Source organism: Littorina saxatilis, linkage group LG7 (assembly GCF_037325665.1).
Source record: "Littorina saxatilis isolate snail1 linkage group LG7, US_GU_Lsax_2.0, whole genome shotgun sequence".
In the NCBI taxonomy this organism is placed as follows: Eukaryota; Metazoa; Mollusca; class Gastropoda; order Littorinimorpha; family Littorinidae; genus Littorina; species Littorina saxatilis.
This window is the reverse complement of record NC_090251.1, coordinates 58,015,017-58,031,053: the sequence shown is the minus strand read 5'-3', so window position 1 is coordinate 58,031,053 and position 16,037 is coordinate 58,015,017. Positions and strand designations below refer to the sequence as shown.

The 16,037-nt window shown below is 45.3% G+C and overlaps 1 protein-coding gene and 1 long non-coding RNA gene across 2 annotated transcripts in view; both read right to left on the bottom strand.

Moving 5' to 3' along the window:
• LOC138971904 (aldo-keto reductase family 1 member A1-like) overlaps positions 1-16,037 on the bottom strand; it is a 94,050-nt gene that overhangs the window by 45,996 nt on the left and 32,017 nt on the right. The window lies entirely within an intron of this gene.
• LOC138971897 (uncharacterized) lies at positions 11,475-12,817 on the bottom strand. Its single transcript, XR_011457419.1, has 2 exons — positions 12,738-12,817; positions 11,475-11,807 (listed from the first exon to the last, which is right to left on the bottom strand). It is a non-coding gene; the product is annotated as an uncharacterized lncRNA (long non-coding RNA).

Below are 16,037 nucleotides of genomic sequence, written 5' to 3'. Positions count from 1 at the left end.
TGTTACCCAGTCAGACGGACAATTACTAGGACCAACTAGTATGTCAGCATCCTGGCATATGATTCAGTGCAAAATACAAATTGAAAGGTAATCCCCTGTCGAACGTGTTTTGCATTTACTTACACTTCAAAATGTCTTTAGACAGCAAGACGTCTAGCAAAAACTAAATAAAGAATTAAAAACCCGTATCTGAAGTCAAAGAGACTTGATGCGAGTTTCCCAGGACCATCATGGTGCGATCAAGTCAGTCAGGCAATCTGACATTTGTTTCCCCAATTATGCTGCCCTTTGTGAACATTTGATTGCACTGTTTTCTGATGTTTCTTTTCAGCTTGATGAATTACAGAGCCCCCTGGTGGGCCTTGTGGTAAAGTCGACATCACACCAGTCAGATCCTTGCATCAGCAAAGGGACAGCATCATACCGTCTTCTTTCTGTGGGTCAAGGTCAGCAGACTCAACGGCCGTGACTGATAAACTAGGGCTCTGTTCTGACCATGGAATCTAGAGACAGTTTTTCGTGTTACATCAAGGCGTGTCGTCATACAAAGCGTAACATTTAGATGTTTGTTACTGTGAGCGTATATCTCGTGAACAAAAAAGGCAAAGACAATCCACAGACTTGGCCCTGTTTTGACAGAACTGATGTGTTCACATTTCTGTGGACAACACTAAATACTGTTTGCGAGAGGTGACCGCAGCTTGATGTCTTGTTGTTGTTGTTGTCTTTGCATTGCGCAGATAGCACACAATATGGCACACTCGGGGAAGTTACATTTTGTGACATGAATAGTTCCTGCGGCAAGCAATGCGCAAAACGAACACGTTTAACCTTCTATTTACAAACCTTTCAGCGATGTGATGTACATATCTAATCTTCTACTTTTTATTACAAATCCTATAATAATTACCAGTAAGGTAAAGCACAACATAAGCATTAGATCGTGCAAAAATGGCTTCGCCAAACAAAAAAACTCGATATGAATTTGAACATGATGTGAATGAAATTATTCAGAAGGAGCTGTGGTCGGACCTATCAACACTTCTCCAAGATGGCGGCCTTTCTGACGCCGAACAGTGTGGTGCAGTGGAGGCAGCCAGCAAGCACTGTGCAGAATCCATCTTCCTGTCTCTCATCAGTCCTCACTGCACCAGCAGTCAGCTGCACTCTGCATTGCCACACCTTGCTTCTAGGGGACTGTGGCAAGCTGTGGGGCACGTCTTACAGCGTGGTGCCAGTGACACACTCTGTATCTGGACGCTGCAGGAAGCTTTCACACGAGCTGAGTGTGAACAGATAAGAAATCACATTCTGCCCCACTGCACACGTGATCACCTGAACCGTTTCATGTCGTTCTTGATCTCAAAAGGTCGGTGGAAACACGTTGTTAAACTGCTGCAGTGTGTGGAAGAAAACATGTCGACATGGTCAGTTGACAGGCAGCATGTGGACAGTAAACTTCAATTATCGACTTCAACTTCAACAGTCAGGAGTGTCGAATTAGAGAAAGACATGCTGCAGCTTGTGGCTGAAGGAAGATGGCGGGATGTTGGTGCCATGTTAACAAAGGGTGTTGGTGACTCACAACACGAGTGGTTGGTCCTCACAGCATGTCTACGTGCACCCAATTGTGGCATTGTGCGGCACGTGCTCCCTCACTGCAGTGACCGGCTACTGGACTCTGTGCTGACGGTGATGGTGGGACGAGGGGAGTGGCAGGCTGTAGTGGAGGTGTTAAGGCGTGGTGTCAGTGACTCCAAGAAACGATGGGCAGTGCTTGAAGCCTGTAAACACTGCATGAATGACGTCAAATGTCGCTATTGTGAACCCCTATTCTTTGATAACAAGATTGGTATTGCAGAAGACATACTCCCTCACTGTGCTGACGACATGCTAGACTCTGTGGTGACAATACTCGCGGAACGTCATCTGTGGCGGTCTGCAGTTAGCGTGTTGGATAAAGGTGTCAGCGACAGTACGAAACGGTGGGTGGTGCAGAAAGCACTGGAAGATGTTGAAAATGGTCTCTTGAAGGAAGATTTTAACAAATGGATTGGTCCTTTCATCAACATTGTAGCTCACTGTGCTGACGACCAGATGGACGATGTGCTGAAGGTTTTGGTGAAAGGACGGCAGTGGCGTAATGTTGGAGAGGCTCTGAAGCGAAACGTCAGTGACTCTGTGAAACGATGGGCGGTGCAAGAGGCCTGTGCACATATCGACAATAAAGATACATACCTAATAAATGAGATACTCCCTCACTGTGCTGACGACATGCTAGACTCTGTGGTGACAATACTCGCGGAACGTCATCTGTGGCGGTCTGCAGTTAGCGTGTTGGAGAGAGGTGTCAGCGACTGTAAGAAACGGTGGGTGGTGCAGAAAGCGTGTGAAGATGTTGAAAATGGTCTCTTTAATGAATATTTCAACAAACGGCGTGGTCCTTTCATCAACATTGTAGCTCACTGTGCTGACGACCAGGTGGACGATGTGCTGGAGGCTGTGGTGAACAGACGGCAGTGGTGTAATGTTGGAGAGGCTCTGAAGCGTGACATCAGTGATTCTGTGAAACGATGGGCGGTGCAAGAGGCCTGTGCACATTACGAAAATCCTGCTTATGATGAAGATTATTGGCCTGATGATGATGATGATGATGATGATGATAACATACTCATAAGTTACATCCTCCCTCACTGTGATGCTGCCCACTTGCAGTCTGTCTTACCATCTTTAGTAGAAAGATATCTGTTCGAACCTGTGAGATACGTGCTGGAAAGAAAAGTCAGTGACGTAGAACACCGCAAATTTAAGCAGACCGTATTTATGCTCGCAAAAGAAAGTCTGATACAAAAGGTCTTGCCATGTTACGATTATGACGACATTCGTTCAGAACTAGGAACACTGGCCTCGCGAAGACTGTGGAAGGTGTTTCTCTTGTTGCTGCATCGCTTTACAATTGACACACTTCACTCGTGGGCCATTGTAAAAGACTGCTCAGAGCCTAAGGAGATAGTTTTCTGGGACATGGTCAGCAACCCTTGTGACGGGGTTAACGAGCTTTCGCCTGCCCAGTGGAGATCGGTCACGTGGTCAGATTTACAGGACTATCTGAAAGACTGTCTTGACTGGGACACACTGCTGTGTGAAGTACTGTGTGAAGCTCTGCTAGGCACTGTCAGAGAGATATGGCTGAGTGGACGAGAGAAGGAAGTCGACTGTCGGTCACATACAGCCTCAAAGGAAGCCAGATCGGTAACAGAGGATATTCAACAACACCTGATTAAGACACATAGCACGGCCACACGAGAACCCCGTGCAGGAGAATCTGACCTGCAACCTGGCGGCCCTGCAGAAAACAGTAGCAGAAAGAGAAGAAGCAATCCAAAAGGAGCGATAAAGGAAAAAGCCCGATATGGTGAAAATGGCTCTAGCAGTTGTCCTCTGTTTCAGTTGCACTTCCTCAAGTACCTAACACGCGAATACTACAAACGCAAGGCATGGACACAAATGACTGACGCTGTCCTGGTGGTTCTGACCACAACCCCTGTCGTTCCCGGCGTGCAAAGCGTAGCGCTCAGAATCATGGTGCGTGAGAAAAGATGGGACGTTATCCGCCACGCGTGTCTGTCCTGTGTGTGTGAGCAAGATCGGCGGCAGGTGTTCCAAGCGGCTGTCAAACAGAGACAGTGGGACGCTGTGAAGCGGTGGGCAGACTACTCACTGTACGACGATCAGCGGCTCTGGGCACTGGGAGAGGCCAAAGAAGAGAAGAGGTGGGACGTCTACTTGAAGCTGGCTGACCATGGACTCAATGAAGGCGAGCGGATGGGAGTCCTCTACCGTGTGGCCATGCACGCAGACTGGAAGCTCGTTCGTCACATGGTGAACTCAGTAGCTGATGTATCAGACATGAAAGACCTTCTGATCAACACAAGACCTGCAAGACAGTCACGACCTAAGCCAGCGATGTGGTATCAGCGAATCGAACAATTAACAGAATTTGAGGACACTCTGAAGAAGGACACATACACGCTGAAGACACTGAAGACCGCAGCGAAGCGAGGAAAGTGGCAGGTTGTTCTCTACAACATCCGTCACAAACCAGACCTGCAACACGCGCGTCGTGCACTGAAAGCCGCTGTGTCCAGTGAAGCGTGGCAGACAGTGATCCAGTTGGTGAGACTGGAGACTGACGTCACACGGCGAGACTCGCTGTTCCGTGACATGGTCAGGCAGCGGCAGTGGGCTGTGTGTAGAGAGCTGCTGGACCAAGGCGTCCGTGATGACCTGTGTGTGGAGGCTCTGAACGACTTGATGGAACACCGCCAGTGGACACTCGTTGCCATGGTGATGAGATGTCCGATGAGTGAGGAAAGAAGGACAGAGATGATGTATCGAGCATTGATGGTGAGAGAAGGCAGCGTGGTGTGGCAATGTATCAACAGTCTGCAACGTCCTCTTCCCAGCGAACAAAGGGAGAACATATTCCAGCTTGCGTTCAAACGTGAGGTGTGGCAGGCAGTGAAACCTCTGGTGGAGAAAAAAGACGAGACTGGAATCAGACATCGTGACACCGCTCTGCTGGAAGCCATTGAGCAGCACCAGTGGGACGTGGTGGATCACTGCCAACGTCACCACGCTGACATCAACATGAAGGACGATGCTGGCCACACACCGATACACAGAGCGGACAGGAAAAAGGACTGGGAGGCAGTGAAGGAACTGACAGTGAGAGATGGTGATCCCAACCTGTTGGACAGTCATGGTGACTCTGTGCTACACATGGCGATTCTAGCAAAACAGTGGGACCTTGTAAAGCTGTTGATTCAGTTCCACGGTGACATTCATGTTTCTTCACGCGGCTGTCAGAAAAACACAGCGCTAAACATGCTGATTAACGCACGTCAGGGTGATGTGATCCAATCCACGTTCATGTGGTGTGCTGACCAGTGGAAGGGTGTGAATGACAGAGGGGAGACAACTCTCCATGCCGCGTGTTTATCTGGCTGTCCTGGCATCCTGCACGACCTGATCGCCAGGAGAGTCGACCCTTTGGCTACGACACTTTCATTTGCCAGGAGAGTCGACTATGTGCTTACACTTTCATTTTTTGAGGACGACTTCGAATGGACAGCGATAAGGCATTCACCCTTGTATTACGCGGTGCTGTGCAGAGACTGTCCACAGAAGATGGTGGCAGAGTGCATCACGCTGGGCTTTAGCGTTCACCAGCCACACATCACTCGTGATGTGGAGAGAAATTGGAATCGATCGTGGTTACCCCAGGCAGAAAGCCATGAACTATTTAACTGCCCCTTGATGCTGGCCGTGATGCGAGGCCTGCCTGTCGTGACACAGATGCTGTATGAATCAGGAGCATGTTCCAACAGACAGTTGTTCGTGCTGACCGCATACCTGGACAAACAGTTTGAGATGTACGCATTCCTTAGCGAAGCGTTCTCGGACGAAGTCAGATCGATGGCAGAAGTAATTGGAGGTGATTTCGAACACCGGATGGAGCACCTCCATGGATTTGACAATCATGGCTATAAAACTGACAAAGTTCTGACAGAGAAGTCAGTTGACTATCTGCGGCAGATAAGCAGCACGCCTCGCAGCCTGGTGTCCACGTGTCGCCAGGTGATCTCACGCTGCCTCACACTCGGCAAGACACGTCACAGAGACATCGCACAGCTCCCCCTGTCGCCCATGTTGAAGAACTATTTGATGTTTACTGATCTCACGGACCCAGGCTATGTGGGTCATCAAATTGAACACAGACTGTCTTCTGTCTGTGGGTCATCAAGAGTGAACACAGACTGTCTTCTGTGTGTGGGTCATCAAGAGTAAACGCAGACTGTCTTCTGTGTGTGGGTCATCAAGAGTGAACACATACTGTCTTCTGTGTGTGGGTCATCAAGAGTGAACACAGACTGTCTTCTGTGTGTGGGTCATCAAGAGTGAACACAGACTGTCTTCTGTGTGTGGGTCATCAAGAGCGAACACAGACTGTCTTCTGTGTGTGGGTCATCAAGAGTGAACACAGACTGTCTGTGGGTCATCAAGAGTGAACGCAGACTGTCTTCTGTGGGTGGATCATCAAGAGTGAACACAGACTGTCTTCTGTGTGTGGGTCATCAAGAGTGAACACAGACTGTCTTCTGTGTGTGGGTCATCAAGAGTGAACACATACTGTCTTCTGTGTGTGGGTCATCAAGAGTGAACACAGACTGTCTTCTGTGTGTGGGTCATCAAGAGTGAACACAGACTGTCTTCTGTGTGTGAGTCATCAAGAGTGAACACAGACTGTCTTCTGTGTGTGGGTCATCAAGAGCGAACACAGACTGTCTTCTGTGTGTGGGTCATCAAGAGCGAACACAGACTGTCTTCTGTGTGTGGGTCATCAAGAGTGAACACAGACTGTCTTCTGTGTGTGGGTCATCAAGAGTGAACACAGACTGTCTTCTGTCTGTGGGTCATCAAGAGTGAACACAGACTGTCTTCTGTGTGTGGGTCATCAAGAGTGAACACAGACTGTCTTCTGTCTGTGGGTCATCAAGAGTGAACACAGACTGTCTTCTGTCTGTGGGTCATCAAGAGTGAACACAGACTGTCTTCTGTGTGTGGGTCATCAAGAGTGAACACTGACTGTCTTCTGTGTGTGGGTCATCAAGAGTGAACACAGACTGTCTTCTGTGTGTGGGTCATCAAGAGTGAACACAGACTGTCTTCTGTGTGTGGGTCATCAAGAGTGAACACAGACTGTCTTCTGTGTGTGGGTCATCAAGAGTGAACACAGACTGTCTTCTGTCTGTGGGTCATCAAGAGTGAACACAGACTGTCTTCTGTCTGTGGGTCATCAAGAGTGAACACAGACTGTCTTCTGTGTGTGTGTCATCAAGAGTGAACACAGACTGTCTTCTGTGTGTGGGTCATCAAGAGTGAACACAGACTGTCTTCTGTGTGTGGGTCATCAAGAGTGAACACAGACTGTCTTCTGTGTGTGAGTCATCAAGAGTGAACACAGACTGTCTTCTGTGTGTGGGTCATCAAGAGTGAACACAGACTGTCTTCTGTGTGTGGGTCATCAAGAGTGAACACAGACTGTCTTCTGTGTGTGGGTCATCAAGAGTGAACACAGACTGTCTTCTGTCTATGGGTCATCAAGAGTGAACACAGACTGTCTTCTGTGTGTGGGTCATCAAGAGTGAACACAGACTGTCTTCTGTGTGTGGGTCATCAAGAGTGAACACAGACTGTCTTGTGTCTGTGGGTCATCAAGAGTGAACACAGACTGTCTTCTGTCTGTGGGTCATCAAGAGTGAACACAGACTGTCTTCTGTGTGTGGGTCATCAAGAGTGAACACAGACTGTCTTCTGTCTGTGGGTCATCAAGAGTGAACACAGACTGTCTTCTGTCTATGGGTCATCAAGAGTGAACACAGACTGTCTTCTGTGTGTGTGTCATCAAGAGTGAACACAGACTGTCTTCTGTGTGTGGGTCATCAAGAGTGAACACAGACTGTCTTCTGTCTGTGGGTCATCAAGAGTGAACACACACTGTCTTCTGTGTGTGGGTCATCCAGAGTGAACACAGACTGTCTTCTGTGTGTGGGCAAAGGTTGCTGTGGCAGGACCAAGACTTGGTGATTGTAGCATCTGTCTACTGGCGTGTCTGTGTACAGCCAAGCTGTTTTAACTGAAAGCAGAGTACAGTCCTTCTGTGATGTATCTGTGTGTAATATAACACTGTGCTCTGATTCTAATCTGGAAGATTATGTGCGTAATGTTGTGTGAATCCAGTCTGTGCCCCTTTATATGAAACATGCGTGCAGGTGTATTGGTGATGTTCTATATTATGATTATATCTATATCTTTACTTGGAGAATGACTTAATGAAAATAGCTCTTCTAGTTGCATGTTTTATTACTTTGTGAACGTGTGAATCACGAGGCTTGAGGTGCTTTTGAAAAGCAAATATATAAGGCAACTAGATTTTGTTTTTCTTGTATGATTTCCAACAACCACTTAACCACTCTTTGTTTTATTTGGACAATTGTACTTTCTAGCTTGCGGCTATGCCTTGTATACCAAACACCGTAGCGCCATAGAAGAGCAAATGGACGGCCTTCCTTAGGTCCTCGACTTTCTCGAATTAGAATTCTGTGTTTGACCAAAGCGAACTTGACGAATGTTTGAGGACGGGGGATGAAGGGGGAGGGGGTACTCGCTAATGTCATTATCAAATGATATTTAAACCTAGATAATAAAAAAAATACTATAAAGATAAAACGCGCATATTTAACGGTTCTTGTTTGCCGAGTCTTGAGTTTGGAATATTATTTGTCTTATGAGTTTCAGAGTTCTCTCAAAACGCACTTAATTCGGAATTGAAGTACTCGTGTATGTCATGCATTTCTCCTGTGGTGAAGGTAGCTTTGCGGAATGATTTTGTTTGTATTTGTTATTTTTAAATGAGCTTTTCTGTGTTGCACAAATAATATGCTGTGTAGCTTTGTTGTTGTCGTAATGCAGCGTAATACTTTGCAAATTGTTGATGACTTGTTTTGCATTTTTTTGACGTGCCTTTATGATCCACAGCTTCTATATTTGTCATACATTGCGTTGCTGATTTACCTTTTTGTCTGGCAATTTGGGGCGGGGATGTAGCTCAGTCGGTAGCGCGCTGGATTTGTATCCAGTTGGCCGCTGTCAGCGTGAGTTCGGCGAGAGATTTATTTCTCAGAGTCAACTTTGTGTGCAGACTCTCCTCGGTGTCCGAACACCCCCGTGTGTACACGCAAGCACAAGACCAAGTGCGCACGAAAAAGATCCTGTAATCCATGTCAGAGTTCGGTGGGTTATAGAAACACGAAAATACCCAGCATGCTTCCTCCGAAAACGGCGTATGGCTGCCTAAATGGCGGGGTAAAAAACGGTCATACACGTAAAATTCCACTCGTGCAAAAAAAACCAACCCCACACGAGTGTACGTGGGAGTTTCAGCCCACGAACGCAGAAGAAGAAGAAGTCTGGCAATTTGTTAATCAATGAAATTATTGATGTTTTCAAACGTATGTGTGTTGCTGAGCCTCCTTCCTCACTGCCAGCTAGCACAAGAGAGAAGAAAAAGCACGGGAGGTTAGCAGCGAACACACACACACCACACGGCTACTTTGTAGGTGCGTTAGCAATTAATATGCAGAAATATCATCAGTTAACACGCCATCGGTTATTCTGGTTTGCCACAAAGGAGAGTATATAACGTTATAGGATGCGCTCGTTGGGAGATGTAACCGATTAAGGCTGATTGATTTTTTTCCGCCTAGAAAATGTGTGTGCCGTCTGATGATTGCATCAGCGATAGGAAATGTGCTGGTCTTACACAATGACAGTGTAAAAAGGCTTTTTTCTGTATGGAATATTTCTGCTGATTTAAAATGTCAAATAATTATTCATTAGTTCTTGTGTTTTGTTTGCGTGATTTGTTTTTCTGGTTAGGTTTTATTGTTGTTGTTTTGTTCGGTTGTCTATGGTGTGTTCTGTTTGTTGTAGTATTGTTATTGCACTACTGTTCTTTCTTTATTTGGTGTTTAACGTCGTTTTCAACCACGAAGGTTATATCGCGACGAGCACGACTGTTAATATGCTTCTCTGATAGTCATTTATATACACTCTTCAAAAAAAGTTAAGGATAACTTTTTTTACAAGCACGCCACACAAAACAGACAAGACCGAATTTTTTTTATATTTTTTTTTTTATATAATTGAACAACCAAGGAGTAATGACAAACAAAGCAAAGATCGAACGCGGCAGCGACAATTTAGCTAGAGTGTGTCAAACGTGACAACCCTCGAAAATGGATTTCACAACAATGTGAATCAGTGTCAATAACGCGTGTGCCCTCCGTTGTGTGCCAGGCATTCAACACATCGTTGGCGCATGGAGTGGATCAGGTTGCATATGAATGCTCTGGGAACTCCATTCCACTCCTGCTGGAGCCATTGCAGCAGTTGGCCCAGATTGGCAGGAGGAGGGTGATGTTGCTGTACCCGACGACAAAGCTCGTCCCACATGTGCTCTATGGGGTTCAGGTCCGGGCTGTTGGCTGGCCACAGCATCCTGTTGACCCTGGCCTGCTGGATGAAGGTGTTTACAGCTGCAGAGCGATGGGGAGGTGCGTTGTCATCCTGAAGAACCACACGAGGGCCGATCGCTTGGAGGGCTGGAATGACCAGGGGTTGCAGGATCTCATTCTGGTAGCGGACACCGGTCAAGTTGCCCACTACATGGTACAGAGGTGTCCTTTGACGTGTGCTGATCCCTCCCCAGACCATCACAGAGCCTCCGCCAAAACGCTGTAGTTCCAGAACAGCGCCTTCTGCAAAGCGCTCTCCGCGACGCCTCCACACTCGGATGCAAAAGCGGGACTCATCTGTAAACAACACCTGAGCCCAGTGCTGACGTTGCCACCTCACATGTTGAGTGCACCAGGCTCGGCGAGCTGCTCGGTGATTAGAGCAGTCAGGGTTGTTCCTCGGACTGGACGCCTTGCACGCAAGCCAAAGTTGTGTAAGCGGTTTCGGATCGTCTGACCACTAACAACAGTGTTGGTGGTAGCTTGTGGGCGTTGCCCAATGTTGTTTGCCGTAGCCATTCTTTGTTGCATGGCCTGCCTCTGAATGAAGCGATCCTCTCTTTGTGTGATGACTCTGGGCCGACCAGGACGTAGTCGTTCCTGCATTCTTTCAGTTGCTTGGAATCTCTGTTTTAGTCTGATGATGACAGAGGGAGCCACTGCAAGCCCCTGGGCCACTTGCCTGGCAGCAACACCGTCTTGTAGCCATCCTATTGCCCTTTCTCTATCCAAATCGCTCAGTTTTCTTCGTGGGGGCATGTTGCTACTGTGCATAATTGTGTCAGCATGTCAACCTTTAAAAACAAGCTGGTGAGCGATGTTCATAGCCAGGACCCTGTTGTAGCACGTGCATCACAACCTTTTGCTCTGGCATGCGTTCCGCAAATTTCATGGGGCTATAAAAAACACCCTTTTTCTGCCAAAATGCAGAAGCTTTTGAGAAGTCCCACAAAGGGAAATAACTCTGCCTGCCAAACAAAATTCTAGGTCAGGACTCATTGTTCATTTGTCAATTCAAACACATTAATCTTTTAATTATTATGTCGATGTTTAATTTTTTGGCAATTTTTTATAATTAGATCCGTTTTTTCAACCGATCCTTAACTTTTTTTGAAGAGTGTATTAATGCCGGTACGCTTGACATTGTCCTGTGGTTACTTTCTTGCTTTGACGTTGTTGTTTTTGAAACCTTACTTTTGCTGTGTATATTTACTGCTGCACTTGTGTTTCAACAATGATGCGAGTGGCTGACACTGTTCAACATGCTTCTTGATGTACATTCCTAATATTAATGTACCATGGTCAATGGATTCATTTTTGTGTAGCAGTTTTGTAAGCGACGTTGACGTTTGTTGTAGTTGTTAATCACCCGTGGATGAGTTCTTTATTTTTGATTTAATAAAACGGAACATGTTTCTTTTATTTGGTGTGTATATGAAAACATTTAATTTAAAAAAAATGTGTCTTTACAGAACGAGGCGTAAGCTTCTATTTGCATGAAATGTTGGTGCGGGTTTTGTTTGTTTTTGAGAGGGCGGGTAGGTGGTTGCGTGAAGGTGGGGAGGGGGGTGGGGGGCAGTGGTGGCCGTTCAAAAGAATGTGTAAAATGATCCGGATTCTGCTCATTAGATAAGAAGCTGTACAATATTCGTTGGTACGAAATGCTACCTGTATGTTTCACTGTTATTCAGATAAGAAGCTGTACAATATGCGTTGGTACGAAATGCTACCTGTATGTTTCACTGATGATTAGATAAGAAGCTGTACATTATTCGTTGGTACGAAATGCTACCTGTATGTTTCACTGATGATTAGATAAGAAGCTGTACATTATTCGTTGGTACGAAATGCTACCTGTATGTTTCACTGATGATTAAATAAGAAGCTGTACAATATTCGTTGGTACGAAATGCTACCTGTATGTTCCGCTGATGATTAGATAAGAAGCTGTACAATATTCGTTGGTACGAAATGCTACCTGTATGTTTCACTGATGATTAGATAAGAAGCTGTACAATATTCGTTGGTACGAAATGCTACCTGTATGTTTCACTGATGATTAGATAAGAAGCTGTACAATAGACGTTGGTACGAAATGCTACCTGTATGTTCCACTGATGATTAGATAAGAAGCTGTACAATATTCGTTGGTACGAAATGCTACCTGTATGTTTCACTGATGATTAGATAAGAAGCTGTACAATAGACGTTGGTACGAAATGCTACCTGTATGTTTCACTGTTATTCAGATAAGAAGCTGTACAATATTCGTTGGTACGAAATGCTACCTGTATGTTTCACTGTTATTCAGATAAGAAGCTGTACAATATTCGTTGGTACGAAATGCTACCTGTATGTTTCACTGTTATTCAGATAAGAAGCTGTACAATATTCGTTGGTACGAAATGCTACCTGTATGTTTCACTGTTATTCAGATAAGAAGCTGTACAATATTCGTTGGTACGAAATGCTACCTGTATGTTTCACTGTTATTCAGATAAGAAGCTGTACAATATTCGTTGGTACGAAATGCTACCTGTATGTTTCACTGTTATTCAGATAAGAAGCTGTACAATATTCGTTGGTACGAAATGCTACCTGTATGTTTCACTGTTATTCAGATAAGAAGCTGTACAATATTCGTTGGTACGAAATGCTACCTGTATGTTAAACAGAACATGGGACAAAAGTTTTTCACGTATGTGTTTTGCGCGCGCGTGAGTGCGTATGTTTGTGATAATGTATTATTGTGCAATTTGTTTTATGTAGTGCGTGTGTGTGCCCGTGCGTGTGTTTGTGATAATAGGGAGGTTTAGATATTGCGTTACGTACCCCGACCTCACCTATCCCTATCGAGATAAGTCACGCAGAGGAAAGTTGTAAAAACTGCTCGTTAGATACCACGTCACCAAGTAGGGCAAAACTCCAAAACTCGTGCTTTAAAAAATCGTGGACAGCGCGCTAAAGTCTGCAACAATACCCAGTGTTGAAACTGCTGCTGTCATTGTGTGGGTGTCGCTGTGTGCTGCACGTGGTCTGCAACAATACCCAGTGTTGAAACTGCTGCTGTCATTGTGTCGGTGTCGCTGTGTGCTGCACGTGGAAGTTATGCTCCACTGACCCAGATCATGCCGAGTGTTAACCAGCAGGTAAAGTCAATGATTTTTTTTTTTTTTTAAGGAAACAGAAAAGAAAAGTAGGGCAATCGAACTTCGAGCGTTGGTTTGTGTTCGTTCTGGGTCACTGGCCACCACGCTTTCACCCCCGCTTATAAGGGTGTGTGTTAGTGTGTAAGTGGGCGTCGTTGTGTTTCTGACTGTCATGTGCATGTGTGTATGTGTGTATATGTGTGTGTGTTTGTATGTCTGTCTGCTTGTCTGTCAGTGTCTGTCTGTGTAAATGGGCGACGCCATGTGTGTGCGAGTGTGTGTGTGCCGTGTATGTGTGTGTGTGTATGTGTGTGTGTGTGTGTGTCTGTCTGTCTGTCTGTCTGTCTGTCTGTCGTCTGTGGGTGTGCGTGTGTGCGTGCGTACGCGCATGCCTTTATGTGTGTACCCAAACCTAGCCTTCAATTCAAATGTGAATTGGACGGAACATTACTTTATGGTCGTTTACAAAGTCTTTATGAAACAAAACATTCTTGCTGGGCAGTTTTACTGACCAAAACTAAACAACACCCCCTCCCCCCACCACACACACATGATACACGTGTGCATTGGGTTACCAAGCAGACTTGATCTGTTCCTGGGAAAAGGTTGCTGTTATGGTGAATTTTCAGTCTTTTTGAACATACGCTTCCTGGGAGTATTTTGGTCGAGATGACATTTCTAAATTTAGCTTGGGTCGTCCTTGCGTGTTTCATTGCTGTGATATCGCAGAGCCGTTGGAACGGGTCACCCGATTTATTTAATTTTAGTCAAGCAACCACACAACTACAAAATGTGGTTTATGCGCCAGGATATAGGGAAATGCTGTAAGAAAAGGTCTCATACTTTATTTGAATGGTTCATATTTAGATTTTAAAGTAATATGAGATACGTTGCCTTCACGTATAAAAACTTTTGTTTTTGTTTTTTCGTGATCACGCCCGTATCAGAAGCACGCACAGCGATCGACAGTTGGAATACCCGCAGTGATAGGGGTGTAGTATGCACGTAACGTGGTATCTAACGCTCAGAAGTTGTCAAAAAGAAGGTCACAGTGTTCACGTATTATCGAGACACCGACACATTTGCACTAAAACCCATTATAGGGGAGCTTTTTCATTATTTTTTCTACCGTCGGGATTGAATTCATTCCACTGAACAGATTTAACTACAAAATACATTTGAACGAGCGGTATTTTGCTTTCTGTGTCTGTTTTTCGAAGTGAATCGAGGCGAGCGGCACACTGACTCAACAGGCCCGGCCTACAGAAGGATACGCGACGTAAGTCTCAGCGCCTTGTCGTTCGTGGGGTCACACTTTTGACACATCGACGACTACGATGTATACAAACCAGAATTATGAAATATGGACTGAAGCGTGAAGGAAATATTCCAGAAAATATTGAGCATCATTACACCCTTCTCGGATGGTTGGACTTGATAAAATCTGACATACGTTGCGCTGACGTATGGAAGGGTTTGCTACGTGAATACGTACCTAATCACCACACGCAGCGCGACCCGCATGTGAGATAGGTGTCCTGGTAGGTGACGTAGCTGATAGGGACGCAGTTTCTAAACCTCCCTAAGGCAAAAAAAAAAAATAGGTCTGTTTACGGTAACCCGACCGACCCTAGTTTTTTCGCGCGACCCTAGACTTTTTTTTGGCATTTGGGGAAAAAAAAAAAATCTTGTTTTTTTTGCAAAATAACGTAAAAATATGGTTTTTGGGAAAAAAAAAAAAAAAAAAAAAAACAATCCCGACCTACCGACCCTATTTTTTTGGCCTATGTTACCGTAAACAGACCTATTTTTTTTTTGGCCTAATGTTTTATTGAGCAATTGGTTATTCATTGATATGTGTGTGATTGCACGTTAAATAATTGTTACTGATGTTGTCGTAGTTTTTTTTATTGTACAGCGCCTTGAGCAGGGTTAAACCCTGGATACATGCGCTATAGAAATATTATGCATTATTATTATCATCATAAGTGAAAAATAAACCATCGCTTCACAAGTGTGCATCTCATGTAAATGAGGTTGGTCAAAGTACAGCCAAAGTTTGGCCAGCCCAGGCGGGCAGGGTTTTCGATAGCTGATGGAATGAATATATGTACTGTCGTCCGCCGTGTTTAACAACACCTTCACGTTTGGTTTTCCTAAACTACACTATGACACGACTCGAGTGGCAAAGATGACAGAGTGGTTCCCGTCAAGCTGTTTCGGCGCCTTTCGTCATCACAAGTACCGGCAGACAGGAACCTGTAGTATTCTGTATGAATAAACAAAACAAGAAGAAATATATGGAAAAGTGAACGGCATTTAACACGACTTAATCTTTACATTGAACATCAATCAAGACGGGTTTAGAATGTAACAGATTCTGTGATAGGCCAGATTACCGGTGTTCAGTTCTCGATGAACACCAGAAATCTACTCATTGAACACCTGCTAGAGAACATATACAGACTGAACTAGTCTCTGTTGGGCACGAGGGTCATTTGATACAGACTGAACTAGTCTCTGTTGGGCACGAGGGTCATTTGATACAGACTGAACTAGTCTCTGTTGGGCACGAGGGTAATTAAAAGGAAGGAAAGACAGAGCGCCCGTTTCGCCTTATTTTAGCTCAGCGAAAAATGATTGCGACACATATTGCACCCGCACTAAAGCATTAGGTCCCGTGTTATTTCCTTTAAACTTGTCCACTTGACAATCTGGCACACTTTTTGGATCGAAGATATCTTTAACA